Raw genomic sequence first — 8,383 nt, forward strand, 5'->3', positions numbered from 1 at the left:
ATAGCTAAACCTCTATTTTTTTTAGCAATCAACTTCAATGTGTTCTTTCTTTTACCACTGACTTTAATAATATTATGGATGCATGTAGTTTATAATACAAGAATATTCAACACAAACTAGCAATGCATGCACTGGAGCCTTGTTTAATAGTGTGAATCTAAATTTTTGTAAACTAGTTAGAGATATTATTTCCAAGGTGCATATTTCATTTAGATCACAAATCCACTACAATACACCATTTAAATCACAAATCTACTCTCTCTAAAATATAGACAATCTGGCAATGACATGCCTCTAGGTCTTCTATCTAGAATTTGTAAAGATGCATATACTAAATCCACTAAAAAAAAGACAATCCCACAATGACATGCCTCTAGGTCTTTTACCTAGAATTTTTAAAGATGCATATACTAAATCCACTAAAAAAATAGACAATCCCACAATAATATGCCAATAGCTCTTTTACCTAGAATTTATAAAGATGCATATACTAAATCCACTAAAAAATAGACAATCTGACAATGATATGTCAATAGGTCTTTTACCTAGAATTTATAAAGATGCATATACTAAATCCACATCCATTAAAAAATAGACAATCTGACAATGAAATGTTTATAGGTCTTTAACCTAGAATTTATAAACATGCATTGACCAAATCCACTAAAAAATAGACAATCCGACAATGATATGTCTAGAGGTCTTTAATCCTAAATCCATTAAATAATAGACAATCTAACAATGATATGCCTAGAGGTCTTTTACCCTAAATCCATTAAAAATTAGACAATCTAACAATGATATGTCTAGAGGTTCTTTTACCCTAAATCCATTAAAAAATAGATAATCTGACAATGATATGTCTAGAAGTCTTTTACCTTAAATTTGTACATATACTAAATCCACTAAAAAATAGATAGTCCCACACTAATATGTCTAGAAGTCTTTAATCTAAAATTTGTAAATATGCATGTACTAATAGATACATACATTTAAGATATTTATACTAATTAAATTCAATATTACATTTACCAATCTAAATGATGGAAACAACTTTATTTTCTTTTTCACCCCACTCTTGAGTTAGAGTCAACAAATTTATAAACTGCACTTACATTATTAAGAGGCATAATAGATTCAACGATAGAGAAAGTGTTTTGATAGACTAAAAAGAATATATATATATATATATATATATTCTAGTAACTAAATCATATTTTCCAACCTGAAACAACTCCTCCTTGCATTTTTAAGCTGGAAAACAGATTCAAAATAAAAAATCCCATCATATAACACATGGATTGCAAACCCAGTGTGTAAGATTAACACGCAGATATTTGCAATTCCAATGACTTTTGCATTATCTGTAAGCGTTTCGGAGCGAATCTACACCCACCACTTCTTAAACCAGTTATTTGCTTTGGCCAGACAGCCTAGGGATTTTAAGAACAAGTAGGAGGCATTTCAATTACCTAGAATTGCCAAAGGTCGCGCATATTTCCTGTCAAAAATATAGTACAAGACTGGCTTACATGCCTCCCGAGCTCTGTGGAATGCCGCTTGGCAATTTGCGTACTTTCTTGTCCAAAAAGGACGAACCTTTTCCTGTTCATCAGCCAGCATATTTTACTGCTGGATTTGCAAACTCCCGAGGACTGCCTGTCATGTCACAGCCCTGGTTGCTTCACATTGAAGGTGGCTGCATCTTTTCTGGTTTCAAAACAGATCTTTAGTACAGCGTGTTGTAGATCTTTCGTATAAGTATTAGCAACAGATTAGTTAATCGTAACTGTTAATTGCAAAATAGACAGTGTAAAACGTGCATCGCGTGTTAGTCAATCTGTACTATCATTTTGAAACTAGAATAGACACGTCCTTTCACACCTGTTCCGACAATCAGTAATATTATTCATGAATAGCCTATTTAAAAGAGCAATACGTGGCTTTCTTCGACTGGATCAAACATTTAGCCATAAGAGTTGCAGGAGTTAATGACATCCTCAGATTTGTTGGCATGGTCACTCTGGTATCATCTTTATCCTTGTTTTCTCACTTCTTGAATTTCTCTATTTGCGTTTAATTTTGAATAACCTTAATTCCATATAATTCTTCCAGGTTTGCAATTTCTGTTGTGCTCTATGCTAACTGTAAGCATTCCCTTTCCACTCATTTCTCTTTACGTTTCCCTTCTTCAACATGTTTTTCTGCACCTATTTGTATGCTGCTGAAAATTTTGAAGTTTCGTTATAGTTTTTGTGCCATATCTTTCTCATTTTGCAGAGAGAATCCATAGCCGTTCGAGTCGAGTAGTTGTTGCAGACTGGTTGTTTTTACTGTTCATTTTAACGTCCAATTATACAGCTAATCTTGCTTCAAGACTTACTGCCCGACAAATCACGCCATTCTTAAACGGTTTGGTGACCATAAAGTGGGTATCGCAGTATCCCATTTGAAAAAAGACAACCAAGTTTTTCTTGTTCTTTTGTATGGATTTTTATAAATTTGGTCATATATTTCTATAAGATGCAAAGCTATTTGAATAGAAGGAATAAGAAAAAGTAGTTCAATGTAATTCCTAAGGGCTAAATGTAATTCCTAAGGGCTAATGATACGATGCATATGGAGTCCAACACAAAAAGGAGTATAGAATTTACTCCAACTGGACATTGATTAACATATATCATCATGTTTCTTTACCACAAATAAAAAACTAATTGTGATAGTAGGAAGCACATGTATATATCTTTGAAAACCTAGTAGCTACAAATTAATGTGTTCTTTAAAAAAACTAACAAAAAGGTATAACAATAGTATTGTTATTTAGGGTAGTAGAGTCACCACCTTTCATAAAAGAGATCTTTGAATAAATATAACTTCTAAAGAAATAATACAATTTTGGATTTATCTCATCAATAGGGTCATCAAATTTGTCTAAACCTAATCAACACTTTCCAAGTTTGTATCGTATAAACCTACAACAATAAGATTTTCTCTATCAAAAATACCATCTATTATGCATGAGTTGTCAACTAAGAAAACTTACCCAAACATAAATGCACAACTACAAAAATTATTACTATGGTTTTAAAATTTATCCAATTGAATATCTTGTTAATGTTGATCATTCATCCACAACAATAATGACATCTATTGGATGTGAATTTGTATCCAAGTACACTTTTCTAACAAAATTTTACAGAGATATTTTGAGCGACATCTTGATTTTGATATTTGCATCAAACACCTTCAAGGCTAGGATGCCTACCCACATAGTTTGACACTTTTAAGCTCAAATTGCAAATATAGGTGCCTTTCTAATCCCTATTTTTAGTTATGTTCGCAAAGTCTGCATATATTTGTTCTGTAGCATATTGTTTATATTGATTACTATCAATTTTTCATCTTTAGACCTAGTTCTTCCATTTAATCATCCTGTCATATCAAAAATCAAATTGAAAGAAAAGGAATAATCAATCATTAATCTCAGCTCTCACCAATAGATTTGAAGTTGGGCCTATTGGTCCAATCTTGAATGTATAGTTAGTGTAGATGGTTTTTTATTATTAGTCTATATTATTAGACTAATGAATCCCATTTACCAACTCTACAGTAAGAAACTTTGTGAACCCCTTCATAGGTCAACAACAAAAGAGATGAGGAAATAGGGGAAACAAAAATTCCTTTTATGGAAAGCCCTATATGAGCACATGTCTATAACAAAACAAAGGAAACAAGTGATGCAATGGAACATGGTGTCACATTAAAGGAAAACCCCTTGCCATCACACCCAACAAGTGGAGCATCCACCCTAGATCCCATTTTAATAGAAGGTTGGGATAGGAAGCCCTTATACAGATCCAAATCATAGTGACAAGGTCACATTACCAATAAGTGGAGCAAGAAAGGAAGACATGTTCCATAATATTTCTTCCATAATAATATCAATAAGGAGCTCCTCCTGACCCTCACTACCTAGCTAGCTATTGTAAAACTCAAAATATACTCAGCTAGGGGTAGAACCCCATGTGGAGCCTCTACTTTTGACCATAATATCCCTACACAAACCATCATCCATGCAAGAAGAAAACTCCAACGTGAGGAGAAGACCATTTGCATAATAATTAGCCTTTAGCATGTCTATGTAATTCTATCCATAGCAAATAACTTACAACAACAAAAAATATAACACCTTAATTTCCTTTCACTCACATAATTTTAAGCCTTCAAGGAGAAACTCCAGTTTTTATATATAGTTATTGTCATGATAAAATATTTTTATAAAAAAATTAAAAAAACTTTTCAATGAATAAAAAGTTCCAAATTGAAATCTCCCACATTTTTTAGATAGATATATTTAAGATATTTGTATTAGTTTAGATTGATTTAAAGGATTGTACGTACATGGTTTGCATCCAATCGATTTTAAAAAACATGTAAAGTAATTAGATGTTTATGTATTTAGCGACAAAATTTATCATTCTAAATCCAACCTCCTCATGTTAATTGCTTCGGGATAATCAAAACTAAGAATATCAACATCTCTTAGATTTTGACTTAGTAAAGGATAAATTTTATATTTTTCCTTCTTCTTTCAATTTATTTGTGTTTTTCTAAATTTTTCTTATATAATTATGCTTTGTTATTTACCTATATTTCTACATATGACACTCTTTTAAAATTCTATGGTAAATATGTCATCATGGTCTTCCATATCATGCTCCATCCTACCACTTTCCCACTTAGATATTTTTCTTGTACAACATATAGCAAAAATGTCATTAAGGTCTACCATGTCATGTTGCATCCTTTTACATAATATAATAAATTAAGTTTCTCAAATGTTAAAAATTTTGTTTGAGCTTCACAAATTTTACTATGACATCATCAAAACTCTCTTCATTTATTCTTAATTCTAACTATTGATAACTAACATTATTCTATCTCATCCTTTGAGTCTCACCCATCTATTTAGTCCCAAGTTATTTTATTTTATTTCAAGTGTTTGTCCATCTCTTTTACCCTTCCTTGTGCTTTGAAGCAGACACCTTGACATGGATTACTTCACTTATTCTACTTTATTTGAAAATCAATCACTTCTTTTATCTATGGCACACTTTCAAAGAGGGCAAAATGTAGATACCTAAATTTCATAACCTTGTGTAGCGTCCTAAAATTGCACCCTTTGCAATTTCAACCGCATTTGGGTCTTCACCTTAGTGTTTATGCCCCTCGGCCCCATTAAAGACCTGATTATGCTCTTGCACATCACAAATGGCATTTAAATTCAAAATGAACCTCACATAGCACCTTGTGCCTACCCCAAAATAGGACAAGACCATGGTGCCACACCATGGTCCTCCCTAAATTGGGCCTAATTTGACCCCTTGGTCCTATTTCAAAATTGAGTGGGATTTCCCTCTCTGTACCGACTCATGTTGGAAAATTAGCCAATTTCACCAATGGGAAAGTAGATAAAGAGCATTTCCCCTCTCATTTGACAAGACACATGGGATATCAAACATACATGAGATCAAGCATTGAAGCATTGAAGCAATTGAGCATCATTAGTCTTCTTTCAACTTAGGAGCAATAGTAAAGTCAAGTTTCAAGCATTGAAGGAGACATTATTCATCCTATTGTGTTGAAGACTTCCAAACCCTAATTCCGTGTGGAGGCAAGCAAAACTTCACAAGAAGGTATCATAATTCAGCATCTCCCTTAAAATGAGATCATTTCCTTTCAGTCATTTCAATTACATTTATTTCAATTTCATGGTTAATTCCAAAACCGGGATTTGACCTAAGGAAAACCCCTATTCCCAACACATTTCCCTTTCTTTCTATGTGTAGGAAATAGGTATATAACTGTACTCTTCAAATTAAGCTTCATTCACAATGAAAAATCATCTCCCTTTGGTGTGCGAAAAGTTTGAAGGACCGTTGTGACGCGCCACAATCTCGACAATTTTTGAGAATTTTTTGGGAGTAGGTCCAATTCGACTTACATTGCTTGATTCCAGGTGTGTATGAAAATCATGTGACTATAGCTCACTATTTTCATGCTTTTACCTTCATTTTTTAGCATTTTACCTAAATTCAGCATTTCAACTCACAAAAGAGGATACCCCCTTCAATCCAAATTCACTTATCCTTTAGTCTTGATCTGATTCATGACTAGATCTAGTGAATTTCCCATCCTCTTTTGAATGTGAAGCCTCTAAGCAAAAAATTCCTCTAGTGGCCCAATATACAAGTGATAATATTGTAAAGTAGCAACATATAAGCTAAGTTGAAGATTAAAAATATTATCAACTTGGTGGTATGCTATAGATTATTTTTTTTAAATATCATTTGTGTGAGGAAAATATTCTATGTAAATTAGCAATGTAATGAGACACTATTCTTTGTTGTGTGAGTTGGAGGTTTTTTCATTTTTTCTTGACTCATATGATGAGGTAAATAGCTGTAGAAAGGTTGAATAATTATTTGGTGGATGTTTTATTTCCATCCATATTTAATACTATTGACTTGAATTTTCTTATATCCCCTATTGTTGTTGCCTATGTGATACATCAAGTATTAAGTCATGCATTTAGTGCTTATAGTTTGCCTACAATTGTAATATTAATGTTGAAGTAGATATTCATTTCATTGCCAATGTTCGTAAGATAATGCATATAGATTTAAGAAATATATTTTTACACATGGGTGGTGAGTATAATTGTGGCTTGATGGAGATCAACCCCTTCAATTAGCTTATCTTCGATAGAGTGAGGTTATTGCAATAACTTTTCCATAACCTGGTAATATGGTTATTCATGCTCTATTTGGCATAAAATAATGTTATTATTTTTTCTTAAAACCATATCTTAGGGTTGGTATGCATCAATATCATTGGTTGCAAGTTTTTTATGCCATGTCTTGTAGAAATTTGGGAAGCTCTATAAATAATTATTGATCTAATTTGATTTTGATTTCTTTTTTAATTTCTAAATTTTATCCTAAAATCACAATATATACAACTTGAGATTCTATATTAAACTAGTATTAGTAATTTGTATAAGATTTAAAAGTTATATTATTAGTGGAAAAGTAGGCAAAATTATATAATACGTTTTATATTCATTTTTATTTTTAGATTTATTTCGAAAGATTAATAATTATATAAAGATCTTAATTTCATAAGAATGTGAAATAAATAAATGTGTAAGGTATTCTTTGATAATAAAAAAAAATCAAATAAATTTGACAATGCTTTTTATTTTTTGTAAAGAAACAATTTCATATGACCATGCTATAACAATGCAATATGCATTGGCTTCTTTTCATTTGATAATAGGTATGTCTTAAAAGTAGTCATCCTCTTCATATTTTTCTCATTCATAAATTTTGTTGCATAGAAATTATTGGAAGATGTTTGAATCATCATGCCATGACCTATATCTGTTAGACAACTCAAATAACTGGTGGACAACTAAGAGGGGGGGTGAATCGGTTGTCAACAAATTATAGAGCTTTAAGCATTAAAACCATATTACCAGAATACATAAACCAAATACGGGAATAGCGGATATAACAGTTAAGTACAAATATAAACCATATAACATTTACCAACCATCCACAAAATATAACACCAATATTTGTATGTGGAAAAGTCGGTAAAGGGAAAAACCACGGTGAGAAGCCTACCCACAGTCAGATAATACTTCTGCAATAAGTATGTGATTACAAAATGAGGGGCCTGCACATGCAGGAAGGCCAACAGCTTAGAGCGCACTGCTCATCATAAAAGGAGCCTCATTGACTACAAAATAAATCTAGACTATAATCTGGAAAGAAGAGTGAACTGCAAGAATAGCATCTCCTATGCCTGAGTACAGTTTCGATTAAGCTCAATACCAGAGATCTTAAACCTCTTTCGCCAACCCAATTTGATCACCTATGATCAACCAAAACCTCTGCATATTATAATTGCACATTCTTATTCACACACAAATAATTGCATAACCCCTAAAACCATAAACCCATAACCATAACCATAACATGATCTACAAAGAGATCTTACATCATATTTATACCAACCCGAGACCTAAACAATTAGGTCAGCCACCTAAAAGATAATACAATAAATTCATAACATTAACCCACAATCCAATGATCAACCAAGTCAGCCTAAGACTAAAACAAAATAATCCAATCAATAGATCCAACTGGTAACGCATCAGGATCATTCACCAACACATTACATAAACCGGTCCATAACCTAGCAGAATAAGATAGCATTAGGTCCAATCCTAAATGCAACACCACCGATCAACAGGAACATGAACAAGATAACCAACAGCATCCCAAAAGCCATCTAGAAGCCACACCAACACCACTTA

This window comes from Cryptomeria japonica, chromosome 3, assembly GCF_030272615.1.
Source record: "Cryptomeria japonica chromosome 3, Sugi_1.0, whole genome shotgun sequence".
Lineage (NCBI taxonomy): Eukaryota > Viridiplantae > Streptophyta > Pinopsida > Cupressales > Cupressaceae > Cryptomeria > Cryptomeria japonica.